The 18,698-nt window shown below is 36.3% G+C and overlaps 1 pseudogene; it reads left to right on the top strand.

The window, feature by feature from the left end:
- Positions 1-753: 753 nt before the first annotated feature.
- On the top strand, positions 754-1,770 carry LOC113618589 (zinc finger protein 396 pseudogene; annotated as a pseudogene).
- The last annotated feature ends 16,928 nt before the right edge of the window (positions 1,771-18,698 follow it).

Genomic DNA, 18,698 nt, shown 5'->3' with positions numbered 1-18,698 from the left:
ACAAAAATTTTTATCCCATGACTTTTAGGGAAGTTGATATTTCATATTTCATATTCTTCAGTCCATGCATGAATATTCATCAGTATTTCTTGAATAAAATTCCCATGCTTGAATCTACATTTTTTACTGTGCTGAAAAAAAGTCTGCCTTTTTAGAAAAACAAATAAGATGATTTTGTTCTGTGCTTACAATGGAACAAAGTGGAATTTAAAACCAAGTAGAGCCTGTCCTCTATACTCTACTTGGTTTTAAATTCCACTTTGTTCCATTGTAAGCATGGAACAAAATCATCTTATTTGTTTTTCTAAAGAAAAACAGGTAATTAGAAAAATAGACCATGCTCCTAACTAGTAAAACTAAGTAAAATAAAACACTTTCTGATTCAACATATAGGTTTCATATAAAGCCAATTTAAATCTTTATGGGGTAGTCTCAAAGTATCTCCCCCAAGATAGTTATTACTTAACAGCAACAACAACAACAAAAAACTAAGTAGAAACAACTACTTCCAAAGTTACCAGGACTGACTGATGCATGATTATAAATGGTCAGATATCAGTGCTAAAAGAATGCCATACATTCTCCTCATGTGGTCTCGCGGAGTCGGGTCCCCATCTGGGAGCGGCGCCGTGTGGTGGAGGAAGGTGTCCCGGGACTGTCGGGAGCAGGCTCAGCAGAGGAGCAGTGTCCATAAGGAGAGTTTCACCTTCTTGAAGATTAAAGCCTAGCAGTTCTGAGCTATTCCTAGTCCAAATGTCTGTAAAATTGAGAGAGACATCAAAACTCCTTCCACAAACTTAAGGGGACCCTGACTGCATTCTGGTAATGAAGGTGGAAGAGGGAGGGCAGGCCTCTAATATGGTCTCCAGCCGCCACTGGAGCAGCTACTACAGCTCAGAGACCTACCGCCAGCGGTTCAGGCAGTTTGACTACCAAGAGTCATCTGGGCCCTGGGAGACTCTGAGCCAGCTCTGTGAGCTGTGCTGTCAGTGGCTGAGGCCAGAGGTGCATAGCAAGGAGCAGATCCTGGAGCTGCTGGTGCTGGAGCAGTTCCTGGCCATGTTGCCTGAGGAGCTGCAGGCCTGGTTTGAAGAGAACCGACCAGAGAGTGGAGAGGAAGCCGTGGTGATGCTGGAGGAGCTGGAGAAAGAGCATGACAGGGCGGCTGAACAGGTCTCTCTTGGACGAAATGAGGACATGCTTGCAAAGAAGCTATCAACTTGTGAAATCACTCAGGAGACACCACGTAGCCAGCTTAAGCCCACAAAAAAGCAACAGTGGGCATCGAAGGAGCATCACACCTTAAGACAAAATGATAGAGACACCAGAACTATAAATGTGAAATCAGCTTCAAGGCGAAAGACTTCTTCAGGCAAAGAACTGCATCACAAAGTTTCTAACACTCTTCAAATGAATGCTTCCCAGAGTTTCACATTTAGAGGAACCTGTGAACAAGATAGAAAGTTTGAAAGAAGACAGGGAAACCGTAATCGAAAAAAACAACACAAGTGTAATGAATGTGGGAAAGTCTTTACTCAGAGCTCAGCCCTTAATCTACATCAGAGGATCCACAGTGGAGAGAAACCTTATACATGTGACGTGTGTGCAAAGGCTTTCAGCCGAAGTGCAATCCTGATTCAACATCGAAGAACCCACACTGGGGAGAAACCCTTCAAATGTCGTGAATGTGGGAAAGCCTTTAGTCAGAGCTCAAATCTTTTCAGACATAGGAAAAAACATACTAGAGAGAAAGTCCCATCAGTGCTGTGAGGGAGTCAAAACATTTACTGAGAACTTTTTCAACAGGGGAGCAGACACAAGGCACCAGTACTCCTTTAGTATAAATCGGTAGTTTCAGTGGGCACCAATTTCCTTTCAAAGGTTGTAAAAGCCACAGGAGAGAATGTAGAATATTTTCTGTCAGCATTGTTTGCTTTTCTGTACAGTGTCAGTTCAGGTGATTGAGATTCTAAAGCTTAAATCGGATTTCCATCCCTAGTGCAACTCTTGAAAAGATACTCTCAGACATGTTCTACTGTTTCCATTATTAACACAAATAATGAACTAGTATGTTCCTTTTTAGACAAGTACATTTTCCCTGTTGAGAAGGAGTGTGTGAGTTAGTATATAAGTGGGTATTCTCCATTTCATTGCTTGCACATTGGAGTTACTAGACCAAAGATGTAATCAGTTTTTAAAAAAAATTTCCTGGAAATTCTCTGGCAGTCCAGTGGTTAGGACTCCACACTTTCACTGCTGCAGGCCTGGATTCAGTCCCTGATCAGGGAACTAATATCCTCCAAGTCACATGGCATGGCCAAAAATAATAATAATAAAATAAATTTCCTGTTTCATTTTTCTGTTACCTGATTCAAAATATGAGAATAGGATTGAGGAGACCCAAAAGAATATGTACCTCAAGACCTAAGCTGAAATGTCCAGGGTCATTGTTAGGAAGCAGGTGAGTAAAGGGACTTTACTTGTCTCTTACAAAAACCTGAGAACCTACATAGTGTTTTGTTTCAATTTTTAAAATTGAGGTATAGTTGATGTATAATATCTATACATACTGTTGATGATAATAAGTAATTTCTTGTGTAGGAAAAAAAAATTTATCTCCTTTACAATTTATATTGGAAATATCTCAGTGAAAGCATTAAGATTTGCTCTACGTGTCTTTAGGAAGTGGCCTAAATACGATGAGTGTTCTAATAATGAACAGTTATCTGTCGGTGCTTATATAAAGTTGATGATCACCTTAACATAAAGAAATAAGGAAGATGAAGAAAAGACTGTCCAAACGAGACTGATGTTACCTGGTAAGTGCAGCACATAATGGAGAACTGTACTTACCTGGAAATGGGAACCCTTAACAGCTGGTGACTATCCTTCAGAGTTCTTCATGGCCTCTGTTCTGGCATAAATCAGCTGTGAACATGTTTCAGGCATCCCAGGACAACCTTTTCAGGGTCTTATGCATTCTTACTAAATGAGTTTCTAGACAATTTATCATGATGTTAAGACCTTGGATTTTGATACTCTTGTACAAATGAGAAAATCACTAAAGTTCAATTTAAAGAGTCCATTGAGTTTAACCCACATTTAATTCAATCAGATTCTCTTGTTTAAAAAGTAAATGACTGGTTTTTTTTTTAAGTATTCTGACAATATATAACATAACGTCCCCCTTTCCAGGGATTCTTAATAAAACTCTGTATGTATTACAAGAATACATGGATTGTCGTGTCTCCCATGGTGCCACCGTTACCCAATATGGAGGCAACCATGAGAAATGAAAGTCCTTAGAAGGAGAAGGGAAGATAGGCCTCATGGTGAACTTTGTACCTCATGAAGGGTAAACATTTCATTATCAGAAAATCCAGTCATATCTAGTGCTTGGAGTAACTCCTGAGACAAATGTGGGATTACATGCTCTACTTAGTTAGAATATTGATAAATATTAGATTAGTAAGGGGAGAGGAGAACACAAATTTTAATTTTAGAATTTTCTGATAGTGATTATACTTTGTAGCTCTAGTAAATATGAATAAGTATTGAGTTTTGTACATTTTCATTTATTAAAAATGTAGGAGTCTTTTTATTTGGGTCTCATTCTTTTTGTAATTAAAGAGAGGAACAAGCCATCTATTAAAGCAGCAAATGCCTCAAGATACATGTATTGTGAATTACTGCTTAATCATGGAAAGAGTTTTTTGGGTACTATGTGAATAAAATGACAGAATCTAAATCAAAAAAAAAAAAAAAAGAATGCCATAAAGAAATTTTCCTTGGCTTTGGAATAGACTGCATATTTACAGGTGTGTGTGTGGGGGTGTGTGTGTGGATATTAGCACATTTTTCAACAATTCAGCTTTCTTTCTGCTTTATGTTAAAAGTTAGTACTGATATATACATGAAACTTCACAGAATCAAAATTAATTTTACATAGTGACAGGTAAGATTATCTTACTGTTAGTGATGAATAATATATTAATTGCTGTAGTTTTCATTTTTTAGTCTTAAATTAGTCTCTCCTTCTATCTGCCTCATATCATCTCTGTTCAACATTTCTTCATTTTAAAATAACTTTTAAAATAGAATTTCCCTTGAAATCAAGTATTATATCTGGGGCTCCTGTGTAGGCTACTGATTGCTCTCCTGCTGATTCTTCCTCTACCCATCATTCTCCTGCATTTTCCGTGCCTCCTGCTTCTTTTGCTTTTCCTATCTCTGGACAAGGAAAAGCAAAGTTCTGTCACCTTTCACGAACTCTCAGGCTGTGTCCACATTATACTAGAAAGAGCTGGTCAATTCAGTCATACCGTAAGTTTAAAAGATGTCTGTTCTAACTCTATTGATTGGTTACTGTAAAAGTGATAACACAGAATAGATATAAACAGTCTGACTCAGTCTGAGCTTGAGCCAGTTAGGAGCACAGACCTGTTAGCCTAGGGCTTCCAGTTTCAGCCTCTTACTCATTGTCCTGTTTCAGTCTTTCCCGGTTTACCTCTACCACAATGCTCTGAAGCTGAGAAGCGACTCTTTAATCCTATTCTTTTAATTTATTTGTCTCAGCTTTCAAAAAGTGGTGGGAGAAGATAGGAATGTAGGGTCTTTTGAATCTCAGAATCACAATATAGAATATTAGGCAAGAGTGGAACCTGGTGTTCATCCTATCCATTTCCAAACTGTGGTGAGTGGATTTCTAGCATTGTCTCAGGGTTGTCTCACAGGCTAATAGGTTTGTGTTCATGGTCGAGGTGGGTGGGAGTGTAGGAGGTGGGAGGTGTGGCTCAAAGGGTGCTTGATAGACTGTATTTTCTGCCTCTCTTGGGGGCACAAACGCCCACTCCCATACACACATAGACACGTAGGCCCATTTCATGCATCTGTTCTGGTTTTATCAGTTTTTTCTAGTGGAGGTCCATAAGATTATTTTTGAGAATATTTCTTCTAAGAAAATATTTTAGCACCAATGATTTAGTTCAAATCTGTCATTTTACAGACTGAGATACTTAAAATCACAGGGATGTGGCTATCCCAGCGTCATGCTGCTATTTAATATTCATACTGTACCTTCCATCTCTGAAGAAAAGCTTGCTCACTCAGTTACTGAACCGAATCATAAGAATTTTCTGGGGCACAGATCTCTATATAAACAGGAAAACTAAAGAAAAGATGAAGATGTTCATTTAAGTCATGTGCTCACTGGAGTGTCAGAAATTGCTCTTGTTACCTGTTCGACTTCCATCAGATACGCATTTCATTAGGTCTAAATACTCATTCATCCATCCATTCAGAAAGTTTGATCATGTATATACCACACGCCAGATGTTGAGGACATAAATATGAGAGAAAAAATGATATAGTCTCTACCTTTATAGAGACTATGTCATTTTTTTCTGTCATATTTATAGAGACTGTCATACATTACATTTTACATAAAATTATACGTATATGTACTGTAAGGCATAATTTTTTGTAATTTAAGCAGTAATAAAAATAGCTACTATTTTGAAAGTCCAGCATTATATCCAGCTATTTAAGATATATAAGATATACATATGTTATTATTCTACAAGATAGTTATTATTTCCGTTTTACAGGCACTTAGAGGGTTAAGTAACGTATCCAAGACCATACAATTAATTGAATGCTACATCTAGGAGTGAAATTCAGGTTGGTCCACTTCTAAACTCTCAGCTGGGTGTAAGGGATTTTCTGTCTTTAAGAATCTCTAATAAATATTCTATATAAGGGGATCATTTTAGTCTTTAATTGACACGTTGGGGAAGGTAAGGGGAAAGCATAAATGGTTGCAGTGTTATGCCTGGATCTGAACATTTAAAAAAGCAATAGGAATGTTAGAAACATAACATTTTACCTAATTCATGTTTTTAACAGCAAATTATGCCTTAAAAAGCAAAGTTCTGGGCTTCCCTGGTGGCGCAGTGGTTGAGAATCCACCTGCCGATGCAGGGGACATGGGTTCGTGCCCCGGTCCGGGAAGATCCCACATGCCGTGGAGCGGCTGGGCCCGTGAGCCATGGCCGCTGAGCCTGCGCGTCCGGAGCCTGTGCTCCGCCAACAGGAAAGGCCACAACAGTGAGAGGCCCGTGTACAAAAAAAAAAAAAAAAAGCAAAGTTCTGATTAATAATTAAATGTCATTCAAACATGCCAAAGTATGTAACATATGTAAATCTGTAATGAACCAAGCCCCTAATTTCAACTTCTGGAAATTAAATATTCATGGAAAAGGTTTGCTCCATAAATGTATTAAATCCTCTGGAGATGCTGCACACATTTCCAAAGCTGTAGTTGAATAATGGCCCTTTGAACACATTAACACTTTTATTTCCCTTTGCTGTCAATTCTTGGTGTTCAGTATTCTCAACAGGAAACAATTACGGATGATTAGTTAAGCCTGTGTCCCCAGGCACCTAAAATAACTCCTGTGTCTATAAAGGCAAAGCCTCTAGCAGGCAGCTAGAAAGAAAAAAATATTTTAAGGACTGATGAGAAGATTTTCTAGATTCCTTTTTTTTTTAACCTTGATCCGAAAACAGCTTAATCTAACGTTAACATTAGGATGACATTAACCTAGCCTCTAAATTTTCTTAATAATTTTCCTTTTGTAAGGATATGAGTCCATCTTCCATACAGCCTTGATATATTTACTATGATAATTGGTACAATTTATATCTTATAATTATACATTTTTGTTCATATGAAATAACATTTTTATTATCAGTGGTATGACATTTAAACAGATCTCAATTATACATTTGGTAATACTCTATTTTATCAAATCTAAGATATTACTGACTGTAGACAAATTATTATTTTATATATTACTAAAAAAGAAAAAAAGCACTGCCACTTCAACTATAATTCTGTTATCTCTTAGCATTTTATATTATCCTTAGAAAAACTATTTTGGATGTATTTAGACATGAATTTTTAATCACCTGTCACTCATGAGTATATGAAGAGATAAATATAAGCAAAATAAGTTGTTTATAGTATTTCTAAAATTTTTCTCAGTCAGAAGTATTTGATGCTTCTGAATCACTTAACTCAGAATCATTAACGTCCAGATTTTTCTCTCAATATTATATTCTTGAAATAAAGAGCGATGGTGATGCAGCATCTCTTAAAATAATGGAATTTATTCTAAGCCAAACATCACACATTGTACCAATATTAATGCTAGCGCTTCGTTATCTTGCAAAATGTGTTAACAAATTTTTTTCCAACATGTTGCTGATATCTTGCTGTATTAGGCCCTACAAAGTACTTCATCTTTGCAAAAAATTATGGAATTTTAATTACTTCTACAGTTCATATCTGCTTCACTGATGCTAGCACCCTGTTGTTCTATTTCTGTAATTGAATGAGTATATAATAACTTTCTGTTTCAGTGACCAAAGATTGTGTATAATCATTTTAATGACTTTTAAGATGTTAATTAAATTCAATATATGTAGTGCTGATGGTGTCAATAATTATTCTAAAATTTCATCAGTATGAATGGCTTTGACCACATTCATGTATGTGCAGGCCATGACAGCAATTTTTTAAATTAAAGTATAGTTGATTTATAATATCATGTTAGTTTCTGGTGTACAGCAGAGTGATTCAGTTATATGTGTATATTTTTTCATATTATTTTCCATTATAGGTTATTACAAGATACTGACTATAGCTCCTTGTGCTATACATTAAATCCCTGTTGCCTATCCATTTTATGTATAGTAGTTTGTATCTATTAATTCCATATGCCTAATTTATCCCTCCCCCATTCCCTTTCCCCTTTGGTAGCCCTAAGTTTGTTTTCTATGTTTGTGAATCTGTTTCTGTTTGGTATGTAGATTCATTTGTATTATTTTTTAGATTTCTGCATTATAAGTGATGCCATATAATATTTGTCTTTCTCTATCTTACTTCATTTAGTATGGCATTCTCTAGGTCCATCCACATTGCTGCAAATGGCAATATTTCATTTTTCTTTATGGCTGAGTAATATTCCATTGTATTCAATATATAGATATGCCACATCTTCTTAAGCCAATCTTCTGTTGATGGGCACTTGGGTTGTTTCCAGTCTTGGCTATTGTAAATAGTGTTGCTGTGAACATTGGGGTGCATTTATCTTTCCAAATTAGAGTTTTCATCCCTTCCAGATATACATCCAGGAGTGGGATTGCTGGATCATATGGTACCTCTATTTTTAGCTTTTTTAAGGAACCTCCATACTGTTCTCCAAAGTGGCTGCACCAGTTTACATTCCCACCAACAGTGTAGGAGGGTTCCCTTTTCTCCACACCGTCTCCAACATTTACTATTTGTAGACTTTTGATGATAGCCATTCTGACCGCTGTGAGGTGATACCTCATTGTACTTTTGATTTGGATTTCTCTCATAATTAGCAATGTTGAGCATCTTTTCATGGGCTGGTTGGCCATCTGTATGTTGTCTTTGGAGAAATGTCTATTAGGTCTTCTGCTCATTTTTTGACTCGGTTTTTTATTTGTTTTTTTGTTTTGATATTGAGTTGTATGAGCTGTTTGTATATTTTGGATATTAACCCCTTGTTGGTTGCATCACTTGCAAATATTTTCTCCCATTCAGTAGATTGTCTTTTCGTTTTGTTGATGGTTTTCTTTGTTGTGCAAAAGCCTTTATGTTGGGTTAGGTTCCATTTGTTTATTTTTGCTTTTATTTCTTTTGCCTTGGGAGAGTGATCTAAGAAAATATTAGTGCAGTTTATGTCCAGGAATGTTTTGCCTCTTTTTTCTTCTAGCTATCATGTCTTATATTTAGGTCTTTAAACCATTTTGAGTTTATTTTTGTATATGGTATGAGGGAGTGTTCTAATTTCATTGCTTTACATGTAGCTCTCCAGCTTTTCACACCACTTGCTGAAGAGACTGTCTTTTCTCCATTGTATATTCTTGCCTCATTTTTTGTAGATTAATTGGCCATAGGTGTGTGGATTTATTTCTGGGCTCTCTATCCTGTTCCATTGATCTATATGTCTGTTTTTTGTGCCTATACCACACTGTTTTGCTGACTATAACTTTGTAGTATTGTCTGAAGTCTGGAAGGGTTATGCCTCAAGCTTTGTTCTTTTTTTTATTGCTTTGGCATTTCTGGGTCTTTTGTGGTTCCATACAAATTTTAGGATTATTTGTTCTAGTTCTGTGAAAAATGCATGACAGCAATTTTAAGATGCCATAAACTGTTTCACAGATAGATTTCAGAGATGCTGAAAAGGAGGGAGGGAGAGTGTATCCTAGAATCAATGAAACAAGATAATGGAACTTTATATTTTCAAGTAGACTATATCTGAATAAAAGATTTATATGTGAAATAGAGTATTTATATAATCTCTGACAATGAGAAATAATTTTTGATACCCATACAATAATTTCCAGAAACAAGTATAAAAATTCTTAGTCATAAACAAAGCACCCATAAAATTTTTTTCTTAGTAATACCAACTATCAAACAGGGTTCTCCTGATATTGCAGGATATCATGAAGCAAAGGTAATGGAAGGATCACAAACTTTGGGATCACAAATAGCCAGCATAAAATATTGCTGTATGCATGACAAAATGTTAATTAACCTCTCTGACATTCACCATCTTCATTTTTAAACTAAGTGTGATAACACCTGTTTTTGTGAGTATTAGGGATCATGTGAGGCCTCTTGCACTGCTCCTGGTACATGGCAGGCACTTAATATATTTCTAATGCTAATATTAGGAGAAATAGGAATACTTTGCCAGTGAGTAGAAAAAGTTATGCAGGCTGGTTTGATTTTTGAGATTGTAGTAAATTGCAGCTTTACTTTTCTAAGTTTAGCCACTATACTTCCTCAAATTTATTTTAATTCTATTCCAAAAGGAGCACCCTATTCAAAGGAGAGGCGGAGACTTCAACCTGCTTAGCAGAGTCTAGTTTTGGCTTTTACCTCCAAGCACACAAAGCTGTGTGGAAGCCTGAGTGCAGTGCCTTTGGATCATGCCCATAGCATCCAAAGGGAAGCACATAGGATAAAACAGGCCTGTGGCATAAGTATCACAGTTTACAATGAAGAGATTCAGAAAAGCTTTTTTCCTAACTTCCCAAACAGGTACAGCTGGCCCTTTATATTCACAGGTTATGCATTCATGGATTCAACGAACCATGGAACGAAAATAATAAAAAAAAATTCCAGAAAGTTCCAAAAAGCAAAATTTGAATTTGCTGTGTGCTGGCAACTATTTACATAGCATTTTCATTGCATTATGTTTTGTAAGTAATCTAGAGATGATTTAAAATATACAGGAAGACGTATGTAGATTATATACAAATACTATCCATTTTATATAAGGGACTTGAGTACTCTCAGATTTCAGTGTCTGAGGGGGGTCCTGGAACCAATCCCTCACAGATACCAAAGGATACTATATTTTGACATTCTTGTTTGGTCAAATTTTTCATGCATTTTATAAATTATTTTTTTCAACACCTTAAACTTATACAGTGCTGTATATCAATTCTATCTCAATAAAACTGGAAGAAAAAATGTATAAAAAGTCAGGCTTTGGCAATTAATTTTCATCTCTTTAATTCCCTCCTTTTACTTATTTCTCACAGCATTACCCTGTCGTAGTTTGGAGTCTGTCGTAGATTGGATTAAAAGATAGCCATGCAATTTTTTACAACTCCATTAGAGAATGAACAATTACAAATTAAGGGTGAAGACTTTGTGGCACAGGATCTCACAAATTGGTACCTGAGATAATCTGTTACCTCATACATAAATGCCTGAGGTAGAGTTGGTTTGTTGGACAACAAACCTATTTTCTCTTCTTCCTAAGCACACAGCTAGGTAGTGTCTTCTTATCCTGCTCCCAGGAAGACAGGGCCATAAGTCAGAATTGTAATCAGTCGAATGCAAATTGAGGTGATGGGTGCCTCTCTAAGCCATAAAATCTCCCTCACAGTTACCCTTGCTCTTTCCCTGTCCACTGGCTCACAGAAGATGATCAGGTTGAATGTGGAAACCACATGATAAAGATGGTAGAGCCCAAGATGGAAGGATCCTGGATCTCTAAATTATCACTTAGAGGAAAGTTGCTCTGAGATCAGGAATATCTCAGAACTTGTGTGAGTGAGCTGTAAACTTCTATTTTGAGACACTATACATTTTTTTGTATGTTTGTGCAGGGTTAAAAGTGGTATTTGTTGTGTCATTTTGGTAAATTGTCTACCTATAATTAAATATTTTACCTACTTGAATGCACTGGTAAGAGACATTATTTTACTTCAAGTGTCATTTTGCAGCTAAAAGATAGATGAAAAATCATAAACGGTGTGCTAGAGGCATTGTTTAATACCGCTATGTATGTAATAAAGTTCTAGGTTATGGGACTTAGAGCATGCATCTCAAACCAAATCTGTGCATTTGAATAAATGAAGGATTTTGTTAAAATCACATTCTGATTTGGTAGGTCTGGGATAAGGCCTGAGATTCTGCATTTCTAACAAGTTCCCAGATGTCCCCCATGCTGCCGGTCTGCAAACCACACTCTATATAAGGAACAAGGCTGTAACTAGAGCATTCTCTTTCCCTCACTGGATATGAAACCTCTAGTCTTCTCTACATGTTTAACTCTCCTGCTCAAGTCTTTTGTTATGGATTGAATTGTGTCACTCCCCGCTCCCCCGCTCCCCCCCACCAAAGGGTTGTTGCTGACCTAACTACCGGTACCTGTGAGTGCGACCGTATAACCGTATATGGAAATAGGGTCTTTGCAGATGTAATCAAGTTACGATGAGGTTATTAGAGTGCACCGTAATCCACACGACTGGTGCCCTAATAAGAAGAGGGAAATTTGGACACAAAATCTTGCAGTGACTGATGGGGAGATTGGAGTAATGCATCTACAAACCAGAGAATGCCAAGGATTTCTGGTTGTTCTGTAGTTTTAAGCCATTTAATTCTGAAATACTTTGTTACAAAAGACCTAGGAAACTAATACACTTTTGTATGCTGTAATGTCAAATTGCTGTGATATTTAGCATAATACTTATCAATGAGAGGATGAAAGGAGATGGATGAGTATCTTTTTTTTCCTTATCTTTATAAATAGTAAAGGAATTTAAAATGATTCATATCTTCTCATTACCCACACCAAGTTTTTTGGTTTCTTTTGTCAGTGAATCACTGATTACCCAGGATGTCAGGAATGTTTAACTGCTTCGTGAAAGTTAAGCATGAGAAGTCTTTGTGGGTTGTTTTTTTTTCTTCCTGACATACAGTTTACTTAGTGCATTTTCTACCGGATTACCTCCTCTGCATGGAAAATAACAAAATGACCTAAAACTGCCCTGGGGGCTACAGAACTGTTATGCTTCTGAGAAACTGAGCCCTCGAACTAATTTTTCTCAGATTCCCAAGTGATAAAATTGTTAAGTATATTTTCCCCTTTTTTGGTAATGAGTCAAATGGATGTCAGTTCATTAACGCTCTTTACTCCTCTTGTCTTCCTGTCTTTCCTGGAGCTCTTCACACAGATATAGCTAGGCAAAGAAGGATGGGGTAGGTTTTCCTCTGTCAGCTGTATGAAGGAAAGTTACTGTCTACTTCTCTATAGAAAGGGGGACATTTGGTGGAATTAAATAAGGAATCCAAGGTAATATAGCATTAAGAATATTTTCCCTTTATTACCCAAATAACCATCCTGAAGGAAAGATGATAACACATTTTCATAATTTAAATACAGGTGAGTAATTGCAACAGTGAAAGTGATATTTGTTGTTCTTATTGTTTTGGGAAAGTGCCTATCATTAAATACTTTATCTAATTATACATATAAACACTGGTAAGAGACATCATTTTATTTCAAGTGGCACTTTTGCAGCTTGAAAAATAAAAGAGAAAAAAATAATTAACACTGTGCCTGTGGAGATAGATTATGCCAAGGCAAAACAAGAAGCTACGTTAAACTTAATCTGTGGATGCTGGGTTCTGTTGCTCTTTGGTGAATGTATTTAACTCAAAGTGTTTTCCCCTGGATTTTCTGATAATGAAGAATAATGGCATAAAGCATGGCCAGTGTTCTGCTCCTGAATTGACTTAGTTTGTGTGTAGATGCTGTGCAGCACCCTTTCAGGATGGAGGCACTCATTCCCTCAGGTGCTGGAAATTTGCGTCACTCAGGGCCATCAAGGCCCAAGATTCCTTTCTCAAGCTGAGACAACTCTGGAGGACCTCCACAGCTCCCTGTGGGATTGTCCAAGACCTTGGCTGTAATTGTATCACAGTTCAACATGTATCCTATGATCTTCACTCACTGACTGGTGTTGATCCTAGGAATGCTCCCAGCAAAATCTCAGAATCTCAGTCTGTTTTTCAGGTAGCCAAGTTTCAACAGCTTATAAACTAAAGCAACGTGAGATAAATAGTCAAGAATACTGAATGGTGATAGTGAATACTGGTACTGGTAGTGATATTGAATATTGATAGTGAAGGACTCTGATACTTAATCTAGTAGATATGTTAGATAAAATAATGACCTCCCAAAAGATATCCATGTTCTAATCCCTGGAAACTGTAAATATGTTACCTTACATGTCAAAAGGGACTTTGGAGATGTGATTATCATTAGGATCTCCAGATGGATAAATTCTACTGGATTATCCAGACGGGCCCAGTGTAATCTCAAGGGGCTTTAAAAGTGGAGAAAGGAGGCAGAAGAAATCAGAGAAAGATATGTGACAATGGAAACAAGGTCAGAATGCTAAATATGAGAAGGTCTCAAACCACTGCTGCTGGCCTTTAAGATGGAGAAAGGGGGTCACAAGCCAAGGAATGCAGGGCAGCCTCTAGAAGCTGGAGAGTCAGAGCCTACAGCCTCCACAAAGAAATGGAGCTGACACTTTGATTTTAGGACTTTTAACCCAAAGAAAGATAATAAATTTATGTTGTTTTAAGACACCAAGTTTGTGGTCTTTTGTTAGAGCAGCAATAGAAAAGTGATGCAGTATATTTCTTATGCATGTTCAATTATGCAAACTGTAAAATCAGTGTCATCATTTCATGATCACTAACATTGGATAAAATGGCCTGCCTGGGGTACTGAACTTGCTCTGAGTCCATTCTTCACTGCCTGCCGCATTTTGGTGATCACATTTTATTCTCAACCCTATATGCTTACAGTGAGATTTACAGCCAGCTGGACCATACCTGGCTGTGTCTTGACAAAACACCACAGGTTTAAAAATGGTGTTCGGATGACAATGTCATAGGACAGTCTTTGTAGTTCTTTGGACCTAGGTCCAAATCCCAGCACCATAATTTACTAGCTGTGTGGCCATAGTCAATTGCCCAACTTCTCTGAGCCACCTTTCCTCATTTACCAAATTGGGGTAATATATAACTTACAGAGTTGTTATGAGTATTAAACTACAGCATGTTCTTACACATTGTCTGGCATAGAACAGGCACTTAATAAACATTAGTTATTTATGTTATTACATCATGGTTCAGTGATTCAATCAATTCAAGAAATATTGTGTGAGCCCTTACTGTGTGCTAAGAATTGTTTTCCCAATTTGCTTAATGACCACGTAGAGATAGAACTGAAATTGGTCTTCAGGATTTGAGAATCGTAGGTCACAGGTACAATACCCATTACTGTATCCACAATTAACTGATTTAATTAATTAATTAATTAACAAATGGCTTTGATCATTTTTATTCAGTGTGGACGGACTTCATGTTATCCAGTGGAGGCCGTATGAAAATAACCTCGCATCAGCCCAAAACACGTAAACCACACACAGAGTATCTAAAGAAAACAGCATTTTCCCTACAGTTCTTGAAAAAATGTGATTGTAGTAGACTTCATTGAAAATGGAGGAGAAAACTTCAGAGTGTTTGAGGTTATGACCAAATACCTATTTTTATCCTTAGGTTATTTGACTAGAACAGCATATACATGTTCAGTATTTCATTAAAAAGCACATTCCTGCTCAGAGACATAACATATACTTGCAGTGAAAGAATTTTATTTTCCTATTACAAACTCGGCCAGAACCACATGGAAGAAGACCAAAGGATGTATTACCTTTAAAATCCATTCATTTGGTTTTGAAAGGCTTTCTCTAAATACCAGCTGAAATGATTGTATTACTTTCAGTTCTTACTGAAGTGTTTATAAAGTCATTAAAGAAAAACTTAACAAAATATAAGGCAAAGAGGAGTATAACTATAAAGGCTCAATAAATCAAATGCAGCGAAATGCCTTTCATTAATCAAAATTGTTAAAAAATAAAAGGAAAATTGTAGAAACTTTTGTGAAACCTAAAGAATCATTATAGGGGTGAATTTAAGTTTAGTGTTTGATTATAAGTAAACCTTTAAACATCCATTTATTTCATTTACAAAGAAAGGGCCCAGTGAAATCAAACACACAAGAGGAAAGAAATAGTAGGAAATGTTTTCCTTAGTGGGCTTGTATTATGATGATTAAAGTCTCTATTCTCAGTGGAGAATAGTGCCATTAATAGATTTGAACATGGCGAACATAATTCCTTAGGTATTTCAGCAGATTCCAAAACCAAATCCACAATCTTATACCATTAAGGGTAATGTGAAATTATTAACAAAATTACAAAGAGAACTGAAGGAGCCTTTAAATATGCTAGTAGAAACTTCTCATTTTATAGAAAAGGGAATTGAAGCCTGAAGAGATATACTACAGTCCAATTAATGAGTCACCCAAAATTAGAAGATCCAATATTTAGTTGTGGAACCTTGTTTTTGACTGCTAGTGTGTTGTCCAATTTTATTTCCACCTCACTTAACAGACTTTGTTCAAAATGCCTTTTGACTGTTTTCCAAGATCCAGTCCACAGTCAATTGCTTCTAAAGTTTCCTAGGTATGTGCCCCAAGGTTTTGAAAGTAATTCTAAATAAAAGTAACAAATTGTTTCCAAGGTAAGTTAGTATTGTCTAGAGCAGCACAATCCAATAAAAATATTTTCTAATGGATACAATGGAAAAGTAAAAAGTAACAGATGAATAAATTTTAGTAATACATCTTATTATTTAACTCAACATATCAAACAATTATTTCAACATGTAATAAATGTTTTAAAAATTAAGTAGATATTTTATATTCTTGCTTTATACTCAGTCTTCAAAATCAGTATGGATTTTACATTTACAACACATATCAATTTAGACATATTTCAAGTGCTCAGTTGCTAATCATGGCATGTGGCTACCATATTGGACAATATGTATCTAGAGTGACAACCATTATTCAAATCCTGCATTAAAATTAAATTACTTTAGTCTAATTATAAGCATGAATAACTGTTGAATAAATAATGGAACTGGCAGTTTTGGATTCCCTAAATATTAGAAATTGTATTTATATTCTGGACTTCATATTACATGTATATTGAATTTCTCATCTTTTCTCTTTTCTTCCTTTTGTTTCTCTCTTTCTTCTTTTCTGCTGTGTTCTGGGAGAATTCCTCTAACTGTCCTTCTAATTCATGGCCTTAATTTTCCATAGTATCTTATCAGTTCTTCAAGGTCTCCATTGCACATTTAAATTTGATAATTTGGTTTTTCGACGGGCTCTATTTCTTGATCTTGGATGATTCTCTGTGATAGATTTAATTTACCCTTCGATCTCCCTAATATTATAAAGTGTTTATTATTAATTTTCTCCCTTCTTTGGATTTATTTCATTTGGTTACTCAGAATACATTTCTCCTCTTTTATACTGTGTAATCTTTGTATAATAAATATTATATTGGTCATTTATTTCAAAGTTCTGTGGCAAAACAGTGGAGTACATGTGTGGAGGCCCAGGTAGTTAGGGATTGAAGCAACTAAGCACACGGCTTCACCAGCAAGGGGTTTCAAATGACATTATTTAAATGTACCCCAGAGGGAACATCACAGTAAAGATTGTGGGGAATTAGTTTGCTGAATTTTAGTGACACTCAAGATGTGCAGGTCATCGGAATGGCAGCATATCTCTGGCATGAACAATATGTAAATATCCTGTTTGTCCAGGTGCTGAACATCTTTGGAGTAAAACATGATACTAGACACACGGTGCAAGGTCTCTGTTACTGTGCAGAGGACTGCATAGTTAAACTCAACTAAAGCTAGGCTGATTCTGCTGTCACATGTGTCTGCATTCTTGTCAGTGTGCCTGAGGACAGAAGATATATCCCCACGTTTGCAAGAACTTGTATGATGTTTTGTATCTTCCTGTTAATAAATGTGGTCCATTGGCATATTTGGTCTAAACTTACTTTTATTTTAACAGACCACCTGATAACCAGATGCCATGCAGTATACACTCAACTCTAATCTCCAAAGGCCACCGAATATTGACTAGCCAGCTGGATCAGGTCAGTTTAAAATGATTGGTTTGGTCTTTTTTTCCCATTGCTTTCTTAATCTTCATGAAGAAAAGTCTAAAATTTTGTTATTGTCATGTAAGTACCTGTTAGATGTTATGTGGGTTTCTGTTAAAGAGTAGTTCTTATCAAAAGGGAAAGAGGAAAATTTCTCCCTTCTGTAGTTTTATTTGGTAGTTTGTATTATTTGTGTGTAGAGGGCGTATATAGTTAGGACAGCTAAGAAGCAGACTGAGGAGTCTCTCCATTTCTGATTGGTTGCCTGAGTATGCAAGTAGTATACCTGAGGCAGACAGGTATTCTTCTTACAGGACTGGGGCAGTCCCCACAATCTTACATGCAGTCAAGATCGTCTGTGTCCCCCGCATCCTGCAAAAGTTGCTCACAGTTTCTGCCCCTCACTGTTTTCTCCTACCTGTCCATGTAGCAGTGACTGCTTGGTGTTCCACGTATTATGAACCAGATACAGACAAGTAAACTCTAAGGGATTTTATGGATCACATGGTAATTTTCATTCCATGAGGGAAAGGCAAGAAAAGATTTTTAAAGCCTTGATATTACAAAATACTTTCCAGCATCATTTCCATGTTGGCTCTTCCTGTCACTACAGTCCAACGAGATTCCATTAAATAAGATCAAAGGTGTATAACTTTCCTTTTATCTGGTCCTTCTGTAGTCTCCATCCTTGACCTACAAGCACAGCATTATCTTTGAGATGACCTAGGATTATATTGATTCTACAGATCCCAGGGAATGGGTTCCTTCAGAAAGCCATAAATAAAACATCTATAACTCCACTCCTGTTACCTTCTGAGGCATAACTGAGATAGCAGAAATAATCTAAAATGTTTATTAGTTTCCAGTAAGGGAAAGTCATTAAACAAATGCAGGGCCATTCACAGCAAATACTCATCTTAAAAACACGATGGCAAATTAGATCAGTACTTTGCAAAAAAAAAAAAAAAACACACAAAGGATTTATATTTTGTACTTGCATTTACATGTTTGCTAATTCATTCCAGTTATGTTTTAATTGTAAGCATCTTTATAACCAGTACTTTATCTTCATCATTTCAGGCCTTCCAAGTTTTAATTGTTAGTCTTCTACACTTTCAAATATGATAGTTATTCTTTTATTTCACATTTATATGATAAATATAAGGGAATTTAGGAAGGAGGAAAGTTCGATGTCAAATGGAATTAAAATCCTAACTTGAAAAACATGCTAGAGAGCACTCACAATTCTTGACTTT

This window comes from Aethalodelphis obliquidens, unplaced genomic scaffold, assembly GCF_003676395.1.
Source record: "Aethalodelphis obliquidens isolate GAN/ISIS:26980383/991018 unplaced genomic scaffold, ASM367639v1 scaffold5, whole genome shotgun sequence".
In the NCBI taxonomy this organism is placed as follows: domain Eukaryota; kingdom Metazoa; phylum Chordata; class Mammalia; order Artiodactyla; family Delphinidae; genus Aethalodelphis; species Aethalodelphis obliquidens.
This window is presented reverse-complemented; position numbering and strand designations above follow the sequence as displayed.